Source organism: Crocuta crocuta, unplaced genomic scaffold (genome assembly GCF_008692635.1).
Source record: "Crocuta crocuta isolate KB4526 unplaced genomic scaffold, BGI_CrCroc_1.0 scaffold928, whole genome shotgun sequence".
NCBI classification, from domain to species: domain Eukaryota; kingdom Metazoa; phylum Chordata; class Mammalia; order Carnivora; family Hyaenidae; genus Crocuta; species Crocuta crocuta.
Window position 1 is genome coordinate 484,515 of NW_027533085.1, and position 12,769 is coordinate 497,283.

The 12,769-nt window shown below is 36.6% G+C and overlaps 1 pseudogene; it reads left to right on the forward strand.

Annotated features, from left to right (window-relative positions):
* Positions 1–1,797: 1,797 nt before the first annotated feature.
* LOC144216565 (large ribosomal subunit protein uL23 pseudogene) lies at positions 1,798–8,593 on the forward strand (annotated as a pseudogene).
* Positions 8,594–12,769: the final 4,176 nt, after the last annotated feature.

Here is a 12,769-nt window from a genome sequence, read left to right on the forward strand (position 1 = left end):
ATCAAAACAGACCCTTACCTAAGAGAATTCAATACTGTAAAGATTTAAGAAGAATGCTAAACAACTAGGTACAATTCCATCAGGATTATGATGTTTTATAGGTCATTGCAAAATACTATTGTAATACATTAATACTATTAATTCTACTTTGAAGGACTTGGGAGCAATCCAAGAAGTTGATAAACAAAAGATGACTATGTGGGGACGCCTGAGTGGCTCAGTCAGTTAAGCGTCTGACTTTGGCTCAGGTCATGATCTCACTGTCTGTGAGTTTAAGCCCCATGTCAGGCTCTGAGCTATCAGAGCTATCAGCTCAGAGCCTGGAGCCTGCTTCAGATTCTGTGTCTCCCTCTCTTTCTGCCACTCCCCGACTCATGATCTCTCTCCATCTCAAAAATGAATAAACATTAAAATCTTTTTAAAATGACAGCTGTATTCTCAGGGTCAAAAATTCATTCCTTTTCAATGAATATTCATTAATAAATATTTATTGAGCACCTATCTTATGTCAGGCACCCTTCTAGGCATTGGGGGGAGGGCACAATAAAACAAAATATACAAACATACCTGTTTCATGGAGCTTATATTCTGGTAGCAAATACAGATTATACATGAAAAAATAAATTTAAAAAATAAAGTACATACACATTTAGAAAATGATAATTACTAAAACTAAGACCAAAAAAGTAATCTGAAGAATCTGTGGCAGAAGACAAGGGTGAGAGGCCCCCAGGTGGCTCAGTCAGGTAAGCATCTGACTCTTGATCTCGGCTCAGGTCAATTTGTGAGTTTGAACCCTGCATTGGGCTCTGCACTGTCAGTGCAGCCTGCTTGGGATGTTCTCTCCCTTTTCCCTCTGCCCCTACCCTGCTCCCTCTCTCTCTAATCTCTCTCTCTCAATAATAAACTTAAAAATAAAAAGAAGACAAGGGTGAAATTATAGTTAAGATGGTAAGAAGTCCTTACTAAAGTAACTTTTGAGTAAAGACCTAAAGGAAGTGAGAAAATAAGCCTTGGGAATATCTGGACACAGTCACTTCAGGCAATAGGAACCAGGAAGGCTTAGACCACAAGCTATAAGAGTTCCTGGAATGCATGAGGAAGTGAAGAGGCCAGCATGGCTGTGGCAGCAGAGGGGAGGGAAAGAGTAATGGGGGATGACATCAAGAACTAAGGGAATCAGATAAAGGAGGCCTTATAGGTGACAATAATGACTTTGGCACTTACTTTAAGAAAGAATCCCATGGAAGGGTGCTAAGCACCCTGACTTACATATAATTGAATTTTAGGTACAGCACCTGAAATGCCATGTTGAGAGTAGACTGAAAGGCAGTAGGAGCAAAATAAGATAGTTGAATTACGAAGTTATTAAAATAATATAAATGCACGTTGATGGCAGCTCAGGTCACAGTGATAGAGTGGGATGGGAAGAAATTTTTGGAGTCTTGAGTATATTTTGAAGGATTTACTGATAAATATAGAAATTGAATGAAAGACCTAAGTCAAAATTAATTCAAATTCTTCAGACCGAGTTACTGGAAAAATGGAATCACCATCAACTGAATAACAAAGACCTAGGATGGATCAGTTTTCCCAGAAGAGGGAATTTTCCTTGAAGCTTTATGGTCCCTTATTTGCTTGTGCCCATTCCAAGACCTGGAAGAGGTCCTAAAAATATGTTTACATGTTCATATCTTTCTGTATAATTTGCCAAAGTGAAATAGTTTAATGAAGATGAGCTGACTACTATTTCTCTTTCCCTCAATCATAATTCTCCTCCTACTTGGTGGTGTTGGAATGGGCGCAGGTACTTTTGGGATCCAACTTTTAAGATCATTTAAATTGAGAATATAATTAGGTTGAGTCGCATAGTATATATACGTATCATGTCCATGTATAGTTAAGTTATTGCTAGACTTTCTCTTAGACTCCAGCTACTGATGCGATGATTCATCTGGCATTGTGACATTAAGGTGCAGAGCTAGGGTGGGAGTGCAAATGCACATATTCTATGGCATCCAGAAATAAAAGTATGAGTAAGAAAGGAGAAAAGGGATTGAAATGTACTGAACCAGATTTTAGTCTGTGGGAAACTTCTACTAATTATGTATGTGAGATTGTTGGTAAAAGATTCCACATTTATTGCCAACTAATCAAAACAGAAGTTCTCTTCTACTTACATTCAGTGATGTGGTTTATACAATTATGATCACAACAAATATTTATGAGGATACAAAATAAAATTTATCAGAATTAATGCATCTGTAGAAGTACTAAAAAGAGAGAGTTTTGTCTATGTATGAGGTCACATATTTTATGCATTCCAGTATATGAGGTCATATCTTAGTATATCTGTTGCATCTTGTTATGAAGACTGCCGTTCCTTGAAATGATTTACAAAAATGACATCTTGAAACTGAAATGACCTAAAAAATATATTCTCCAACGATAAAGCTCCTATATAAATATATTCACCATTAAATAAATGGTCATTAGGTTTAAAAGGCTATTGTATTTTTTTAATCACACAATTAATGAAGAGAAGTGAAATAATATTAAAATATTGGAAATATATTTAACTTTATTTCTCAGTTGAAACAAAATAGTGACATTAACAATAAAACAATCCCCATAATATAGAGCAGTAATGAATCAATGACAAACTGATTAATGGCCACAAACAATTCAAATGTTATTTAAGATTACAAAATAGGAGCACCTGGGTGGCTCAGTTGGTTAAGTGTCCGACTTTGGCTCAGGTCATGATCTCATGGTTCATGGGTTCAAGCCCCACATCAGGCTCAGCGCAGAGCTAGCTCAGAGCCTAGAGCCTGTTTCAGATTCTGTCTTCCTCTCTCTCTGACCTTCCTCTGCTCACACTGTCTCTCTCTCTCTCTCTCTCAGATATAAATAAAAATCATTAAGTAAAAAAAAAATTAAGACTAGAAAATATAAGGGAAAACTGTATGTGATACTCGACATAGAAAACCTGACAGTCTCCACCAGAAGCCTACTAGAGCTGATCCATGAATTCGGCAAAGTTGCAGGATACAAAATCAACATACAGAAATTGGTTGCATTTTTATACACCAATAATGAAGCAACAGAAAGAGAAATCAAGAAACTGATCCCACTCACAATCGCACAAAAAAAACCATAAAATACTTAGGAATAAACTTAACCACAGATATAAGAGATCTGTATGATAAAAACTATAGAAAACTTATGAAGGAAATTGAAGAAGACACAAAGAAATGGAAAAACATTCCATACTCATGGATTAGAAAAATAAATATTGTTAAAATGCCATTACTACCCAAAGCAATCCACACATTCAATGAAGGGAAGGGGGGTGATGGGCATGGAGGAGGGCACCTGTGGGAATGAGCACTGGGTGTTATATGGAACTATATAACTTGACAATAAACTATTTAAAAAATTAGAAAATACAGGGGCGCCTGGGTGGCTTAGTGGTTAAGCGTCCAACTTTCGCTTAGGTCATGATCTCACGGTTCGTGGGCTTGAGCCCCGCGTCGGGCTCTGTGCTGACTGCCAGCTCAGAGACTGGAACCTGTTTCAGAGTCTGTGACTCCCTCTCTCTCTGACCCTCCCCTGCTGACACTGTCTCTCTCTCTCTCTCTCTCTCTCCTTCTCTCTCTCTCTCCTAGAAATAAATTTAAAAAAAACATTAAAAAAATAAATAAAATAAATTTAAAAATTAGAAAATACAAGGGAAAACTGTATGCCCTGAAATCTTACAATTCGGATAAGAAAATACTTGAAAAAGCTTTTACCAACTTACAATAGTTTTAACATTGTACATGGCATTTCCAATTATAAGACATTTCCAATTACAAGTTCTAAGACATAAAGAAGGATTTCAAACATATCAATACAAGAAAAAAAACAATCACTGATGTTAGAGAAATAACCAAATTATCTTTTTCTTTTCTCCAATATAATTGATATACAATACAATTATTGGAATATGAGGAGATAACTGCAGAGTAGGTGGGGAAGGAAAGAATTACAGGGGGCTTTTAGGCAGTTCGTTAACAAAATTAGTATGTTAATTTTCTGGATTTTCAGAAGCTTATGGTACTTGCTATTTTTTTAAGTTTATTATTTGTTAATATTTCTTTTCTCATTCATCTGTCATGAGGAGCATGACAGAAAATGTCTAGAGTGATTTGAACAGACTGTTGTAAGAAATATGGATATTGAGGACACCATTGTTGAAGCCTTGAAGTAAGGAGCATTGTAGGGGAAATCTAAATTGCCTTAGGGAATATACGAATCATCATGAATGAACTGTTAGAAATATCAACCCAGAAGGTAATTCCAGTGCTGGCTTAGAAGGAAATGAGAAGCATGTTTCTAGAAACTAGAGGAAAGGTGATCCTTTGTTATACAGTGGCAGAAAGCTTAGTGTCCTGCAGTTACATGGAAAACAATTTTTGAACTTGGATATTTAGCTGAGGTGATTTCTAAGCAAGTGTTAGATGATTTTCTTGAGGCTTTTAGTAAAAATGTGAGAATTTGTGGGGGGGATGTTAAATGAATAGGAACAAGAACTTCAGGATTCGAGACATTTTCAGAGTATCTGGATTGCAAAAAAAATGCTAAAATTAAGAGATTCACTATTGGGAAGCATGCTCTAGACGAAAATAAACAAAACAAAACAAACAAAAAAGCAAAAACAGAAACAAAACAAAAAAACCCAGGGGTGTGTCTTTACAACCTTTTGCCTCAGAAAGATCAAGGAGCCTTTACACGAAAGGCTCTTTGAACAGACTAAAAGTCTGGATCACAGATCTCATTTAAACCTAGGAAAGGATCTGGGCAGCTTAAGGGCATTATCCTTCACCCATCTCAGCAAAAGCCAAAAATAGGGATAAGATTATCTAGGAATGATCTATGGATAATCCTCCTGCTAATGACATAAATCTCAGTGGCATATACAGGACACTCACAAGGTTCTTAAGTACTTTATACAAGCAGAGACACCACCAGCTTGGAGCATCAGGGACAAGAAGTACCAAACAAGAGAAGGCCATATCTGTGTACCACACCACCCTCCCTTCCAAATACTAAGGGCAGGAAACAGGCTGATAAAACACTCAGCTGCCAATACTTGCTGTCTTTAATGAAAGAAATAAGAATGACTCAGAGGGTAGAGCCTAGAGGATAGAGCCACAAACTATCAAGGATTATCCCCAGGTCTTGCAATTTAATGGAGTTTGCCAGACTGAGTTTCAAAATTTCTTGGGACTGGTGACTGCTTCCTCCTTCAATTTATCCCTTTTTGAACTAGGATATCTGTAAATATTATGCTATACCTGTCCCACCATATATTATGGGAGCAGATAATTTGTTCTTTAGTTTCACATGTCCACAGATGGGAAGAAAATATGCCAAAGATAGATTATCATAGCCTCACATATACCTAATTTGGATGATATAGATAATGATTATTTGAGATTTTTCAGCTTATAAGGTTTAGGTAAGACTTTGGGCTTAGAGTTGATGCTACAATGCATTAAAACTTTGGGGGGATATTGGGTTGGATTGTATGTATTTCATACATGGGAAAAATGTGAATCTTTTGAGGCCAAAGAGTGGACTGTACTAGGTAGAATAATGGTCCCTCAAAATCCATCACCTAATGCCTAGAGCTTTGTGAATATGTTAACTTATATGGCAAAAGGGACTGTACAGATGTAATTAAGAATATGGCCTTTGATAATGAGGAGATTATCCTGTATTACATGTACATAGAATCACATAGTCGTAACAGACTAAAAGAATCTTTTCTGGCTGTGGTCAAAGAAAGAGATAATGATGGAAGATAACTCAGAAAGATGACACATGACAATTACTTGACCTGCCATAACTGGCTTTGAAGATGGACAGGGGGACTATTAACCAAAGAATTCTATGACCTTGTAGAAGATGAGAATGACCTTCAGTTTATAGCCAGTAGGAAAACAGGGACCTCAATCCTACAATCACTAGAGACTGAATCCTCCCAGTAATTCAAACGAACAAGGAAATAGATCATTCCTCAGAGCCTCAAGAAAGGAGAAGAACCCTCTTAACATCTTTGTTTTATTTAGATCTTTTAGTGCAGTAATATCTGGATCAGACCTTTGACTACAGAACTGTAATAAAAAAGATCATTGGTTAAACCATTAAGTTTATGGTAATTTGTTGTTAATAACATAAAACTAATACAGATGTAATTCAAAACTGTGAACTTACCACTTACAACAATAGCATGAAGTTCAGTGTGGCTGAGGCACAGTACTTCAGCTAGAACAGCAGACAAAATGATGAAGCTACCAAGAAGGTTGGGCCAGATTATGCAAATCTTGTGATCTAATAGGATTCTTAGTTCTATGAAATAGGGACCAATTATAGCTATGTTAATGAAAAAGAAACATTTTGGAAAATGAGCAGAAACTGAAGCAGTTCTAGAAGGCCCAAACCAATAATTACCCAAAACAATGCTTCCACCACAACTCGGCAAACTGCTGCTGAGTCCACAAATGGACAGATTTTAACCAGCAGTTTGATTTTGCCTCAGCTGCTACAAATTGAATTTCAGACATAAATGTTCTGGAAAGCAAGTCCAAATCAAGTGCATATATTCTTTCTACAAGAGAGTTGATGGAGTTGCTCTGACTTCTACAATGAAAGACAGAATTCCCTATTGTAAACTTTATACTTAAGGGAGAGTAGGAAAATAGGAAGGGGGGAACTGTCACTGAAAATTACAAATGATAAAGTTTTGCATGTGTAACAAGAATCCTGACAAACCTTAATTATAAAAGACCAAAGCTAATCTACCAGACATATAAGGTAATTTAGGAATGAATATTAGCAGATTATTTCCAACTGCCAAAATGTTTTGACAAATAAAAGAAATCATAGAAAGCGGAATGCACTTAAAAAAACTGTGAATCCTGAATAAAAATCAATAAATTGTTTTCCATTTGGTAAAACCTGTAAATTCTCACAACTGTGTCATCAGTAGCTTCCACAGTGAATGGGACAAGTAAATATCCACCTAAACATAACCAGTGATTCAGCACAAGAATTCACAAGTGTGAGAAAAAGACCAACCACCACATGTGCCTTTCACTATACACTGAAATAAGCATCACTGAACCATCTGAGTAGTCTGGAAATATGGACAGAAAGAAACTTCTGTATCATCCCTCTATTGGGAAAGAGAGGAATCCATTTAACTAGTGACATCTAAAAGCTATTATTTCCTTGGCATGAACTCCATTCAGGTACTTTATTAATTTTGATGTACTGTCTTCACAAGAGTTATATGAGTGGGTATTAATGTACCCCTTTTACAAATAGAGATTCTGAAACAGAACTTGAGAATTTGCTAAAGTCATGAAGATAGTAAAGGACAAGAGACAGGCCAGGACAAAAATAAGGCCAAGCAACAAGGGACAGGCCAAGACTCAATATTGGTGACAGTAAGAAAGAAATAGACAATGTCCAAAAGAAGTTATTTACACACACACACACACACTCCTCCATTAACAAGGAAGAACACTGAAAAAATTATGAAAAGAAACACTTTCACAACTCTAGAAATTAACAAAAGATTGCATAATTCCAGGACCACTCATTCAAGGGAAATGGCTGAATCTCAGCAAAAACAGTGATCTTTGTCATATGTGACTTGTCACAACAAATGGATCCTCCATAAGATTAACACTTGACAATAAGGAAATAGAAAATTTGAACACTATAAACCAACTAAAAATAAGACATCCACTCAAGAGCACTAGAATACACATTCTTTTCAGGTGTACATGGAACATTCTCTAGGATAGATCCTATGCTAGTACATAAAATAAGACTCAAGATATTCCAAAGGATTGAAATCATACAAAATATCTTCTCTGACAACAGTATAATTATATATTAATAAGAGAAGGAAATTGTAGAGTTCACAAATACTAAAAATTAACACACTTAAAGATAACAAATAGGTCAAAGAAGAAATCACAAGGGAAATTAGGTAACATTTTGCTATGACTAAAAACAAAAATACATTAAAACTTATGATATTTGAAATCCCTTTTATGAAGATGGTCCCAAAGCAAAGAAGGTCTCTGCCTCTCCCAAAGCCAAAGCCAAAGTTAAAGTTTTGAAGGTCAAGAAAGTGGTGCTAAAAGGACTCCATAGTCACCAAAAATAAATAAATAAGTGAATACAAATTCATGCATCACTCACCTTCCCATGGCCCAAGACACTGCATTTCAGAAGGCAGTCCAAATATCCTCAAAAGAGCACCCCCTGGAGAAACAAATTTGACTGTTATGCTGTAATCAAGATCCCATTGACTATCGAGTGAGCCATGAAAAAAATAGAAGACAATACACTTGTGTTCACTCTGGATGTCATGGCCAAGAAACATCAAGTCAAACAAGCTGTGAAGAAGCTCTATGAGATTGACAAGGACAAAGTCAACACCCTGATAAGGCCCAATGGAAAGAAGGCATATGTTTCACTGGCTTCTCACCATGATGAGTCAGATCTTGCCAACAAAATCAAGATCATTTAAACTGCATCCTGCGGGAGGCCGGCTCTGGCAGGTCCAGGGGTCCCTGAAGGATGGACAGTGTCAGCGAGAGAGAGAGTGAGAGAGCCCCGAGATTCTTTCTGATCACCAGGCAGGCATCTCTGCTCTGACTGGGGCTCAACTTTATTTTATCATTAAGTGTTTGAGGGACTGCACAGAAGTGGCATTTGCCTTAGACAATGATTTCTGATAACAAACTTCTTTGATATGTAAGAATTTCCCAGAACATAGGTTTGTAGAAGACTCAAGCATAATGTTTACAATGGTGATTGAGGTAGGTGATTTAGATGCCTATCCTATGGGGAAGGAAGGCATCTTTAGCATACCAGACAAAGTTTTCAGCATAAAAAGGGTGAAGTTACTTCTCTGTGGGAAGGGGTCAATAGCTTGTTTGTTTAAGATGGAAGTATCAAGAAAAACAGGTCTTTCAGGGAACACCTCTGCTGTCGTAATCACAAAAGAAGAAGTTCCTCAATAGTTTCCTTCACAGGGAACAATCAGCATATACAAGGCCAGAAAATGCTCCAAGCAGAAACAAATGGGTGGGGGTGGATATTTGCCCTTAACTCTAAATTAGGCTCTTTGTCTCAGGGCCAGACTCAAGCCCCTTTTATTATGTAAGTCTTGGATGTGAAAGGCCCTTAGGAAGAGCCTTTTAACAATCATCCACAATGTTTTCATCTGAAATCTCTTTGGAAAAGGCAGGGGAATGCTTTTCCTTATGAGCAATCTGTCTGGGGAATATCGGTCTGATCTGGAATATTGTGAGGCCTGGTCAATACCAGCAGGCTCATTTCCAACATGAGCCAGTAGTAGCAGAAGGAGATACCAGTTTTCATTTATCATGGCAGGAGCTGTGCAATCGCTACCATTTCCTCGCTGTGACTGTCATCCAGTGAGGCATGTGCGGCTCCCAGGAGCATCCAGCTGACTAAATCTAAATACAAAATTTTCCACCATAAAACAAAACAACAGTAATAAAACCATGTGGTTTTGTTTTGTTTGGTTTTGTTTGGTTTGGTTTGGTTTTGGTTTTGGTTTTGGTTTTTTCGTTTTTATATCAACTGAAATATTTCCTGAAGGGAAATTGTAGCTATAAATCTCTACCTTAAAAGAAAGAAAATATCTCAAATTGTTAACCTAAACTTCATTTGTAAGGCCACAAGTCTAAACGCCTAAACCAAACTGACTCCATGACAGGCTTTAAGTTTCCCCTCTGAACTAGAAGGCCTGAGTTTCAGCTTCCCCGAAACTATCAGGCAGTTACACATTACCCAAGGCAGGAGAAACCACCCTTGCAACACCCAATCAGGAAAGGCCAGAGACCACCCTCCACATTACTGAGGGAGAAGCCTATAGATAGAAACTATAGATAGGACTCTGCTATCTAAAGTTAAAGTTAACCTGTTAGTCCCTGAACAAGACCCTAGGCTCGCTCTGTGATTGGTTGAATTTAAAGGTACTCTAAACGTTGTAATTGGATCTCGCCAAAAGTAACGAATACTCTAGACAATGTGTATGGTCAAACCCGCTGTCAATGATGTTGAATAATTATGATTGGATCACTGTTTCCATGTCACAACTTCCGTAACTCCCCCATCTCAGCACAGATCCATACGCTGGTGAAGTCTGGGAGTCCAAGTTTAAGCCCGTAATAAAGCCCTTTGCTTTTGCATACGTGACTCGGACTCCTTGGTGGTCTTGGGATTTTGGGGAGATCGTGATCTGGGCATAACACATTAAGAACTAAAAAAGAAAAGCAAGCTAAACCTATATCAAGCAAAACAAAGGAAACAATAAAGATCAGAATATAAATACAAGAAATAGAGGTAGAAAAACAATAGAGAGATTCAATGAAGACAGAAGTTGGTTTTTTTTAAAGATCACCAAAATTCATAAGGTTTCAGATTGACTGCTCAAGAAATTTTATGAGAGAAAAAACAAGTGAGAGAGAAGGATGGAGGCAGGGATAAGACTCAATTTATTAAAATAGAAATGAAAGAGAGGGCATCATCACCAGTCTCAAAGATTTTAAAACTATCATAAAATAACATGAAGAAATGTCAAAAAATTAGATAATCTATATCAAATGTACAAATTTCTAGAAAGACAAAAATTACCCAGATTCAGAAATACATAGACAATCTGAATAGACCTATAACATTTAAAGAAATTAAATAATTTTAAAATGTGGTAGGCAGAATAATGCACCCCCCCCCCCAAAATTCCCATGTCTTAAATGCTGCAGCCTGTAAATATGTTGTGCTACATGGAAAAAAGAGACTTTGCATGCATGATTAAGTTAAGGAATTTGAGATGGGAAGATTATTCCACCAATCAGTGGTTTCTAATCGCGTTATGCAGGTCCTTAAATGCAAAAAACAAAAACAAAACAAACAAAACAAAAAAACAAACAAAAAGAAAGAACATTTCCAGCTGAGTTGGAGTTAGAGCAAGATGTGACTATGGAAGAATAATCAGAAACGTACAATTTTGCTCGTCTTGAAGATGGATGAAGAGGGCCAGGAACCAAGGAATGCAGGTGCCCTCTGGAAGCTGGAAAAGACAAGGAAATGAATTCTGAATTCCCAGAACCTCCAGTGCTGGTAGAAGGGGAGCAGCACTGGCAACACCTTGATTGTAACTCTGCAAAACCTGTGCTGGATTTCTAATATACAGACTGTAAGGTAACAAAGTTGTGGTTTTATAGCCACTAAATTTGTGATCATAGCAGCAAAAGGACATTAATACAAAAACTTCCCACAATAAAATCCAACACCCAAATGGCTTCATGGGTGAATTCTATCAAAAAGTTTTTAAAAAATTAACACCAGTCTTACCTAAAGTTTTCCAAAAATTAGAAAAGGTTAACATTTCCTAACTTACTTTGTAATTAGTGTTACACTGACATCAAAACTAGACAAAATGTTCACAGGAAAACTACAGACCAATATTCCTTATGAATATAAATGCAAAAAGGCTCAACAAAATAATAGCAAACCCAATTCACCAACATATTAAAAGGATTATTTACCATGAGCAAGTGGAATTTTTTTTGCTGGAACATAAGATTGGTTTAATACATGAATATCAGTGCAATCACCCAATTAATAGAATAAAGGACAATATAGTAGAAAAAGCATTTGTCAAAATCTAATACCCTTAATTGTAAAAAACACTTTAAAAATATGAGAGTGAAGGAAAGTCCTCACCCTGATTGTTATCTATGAAAAATCCATAGCTAACATTATATTTAATGGTGAAAAGGTGAATTATTTCTTTTTACAATTAGGAAGAAAGCAAGATATCCATTCTGACCTGGAGGTTCTAGACACAGCAGTTAGGCAAAAGAGAAATAAAAGGCATTCAAATTGGAGAGGAAGAAGCAAAATTATCTGTATTCACAGATGACATGATGTTATTTATAGGAAGTCTTAAATAATAGGGACACCAGGGTGGATCAGTCAGCTGAGCACTGACTCTTGATTTCAGAGAGGTCATGATCCCAGGGTTGTGGAATCCAAGTCCATGTCAAGCTCTGCATCGGCGTGGAGCCTACTTAAGATCCTCTCTCTCTCTTTCTCTCTCTCTTTTCCCCCTGCCCCTCTCCCCACTCATATACTCTCTCTAACGTAACAAAAAAAAAAAAAGGAAAGAAAATAAAAGAAAATCTTGAAGAATAAAAAATAATCCCAGAACTAATCAATGAATTGAGCAAAATTGCAGGATATGAGATCCATATACAACAATCTATTTCTATGCTCTATGAATGAATAAGAAATGCAGCTAAGAAAACAATTCTATTCACCTGAGCACCAAAATAATACTTAAATTTAATTAAAGATGTATAAGGTGTATATACCAAAACTCAAAAATAATGTTGAATGTAATTAAATAAGACCTGTATAACTTGAAAACCACTCTATGTTCAGATGGATTGGAAGACTTAATATTGTTAAGATAGAATATATTTTCATATTTTATGCAATTCCATTCAAATAAAGTTGGTAACGGAAGAAATTGCTATTTTTATACAAAAATACCTTCCAAAATTGACTCTGATAGAGACAAAATTTTGAATGGAGGAATGACAACAGAAAACAGAGAAAGTAGTTAAAGAGCTACCCCAAGTAACAGCATCAGGCCCAGGTGGTTTTA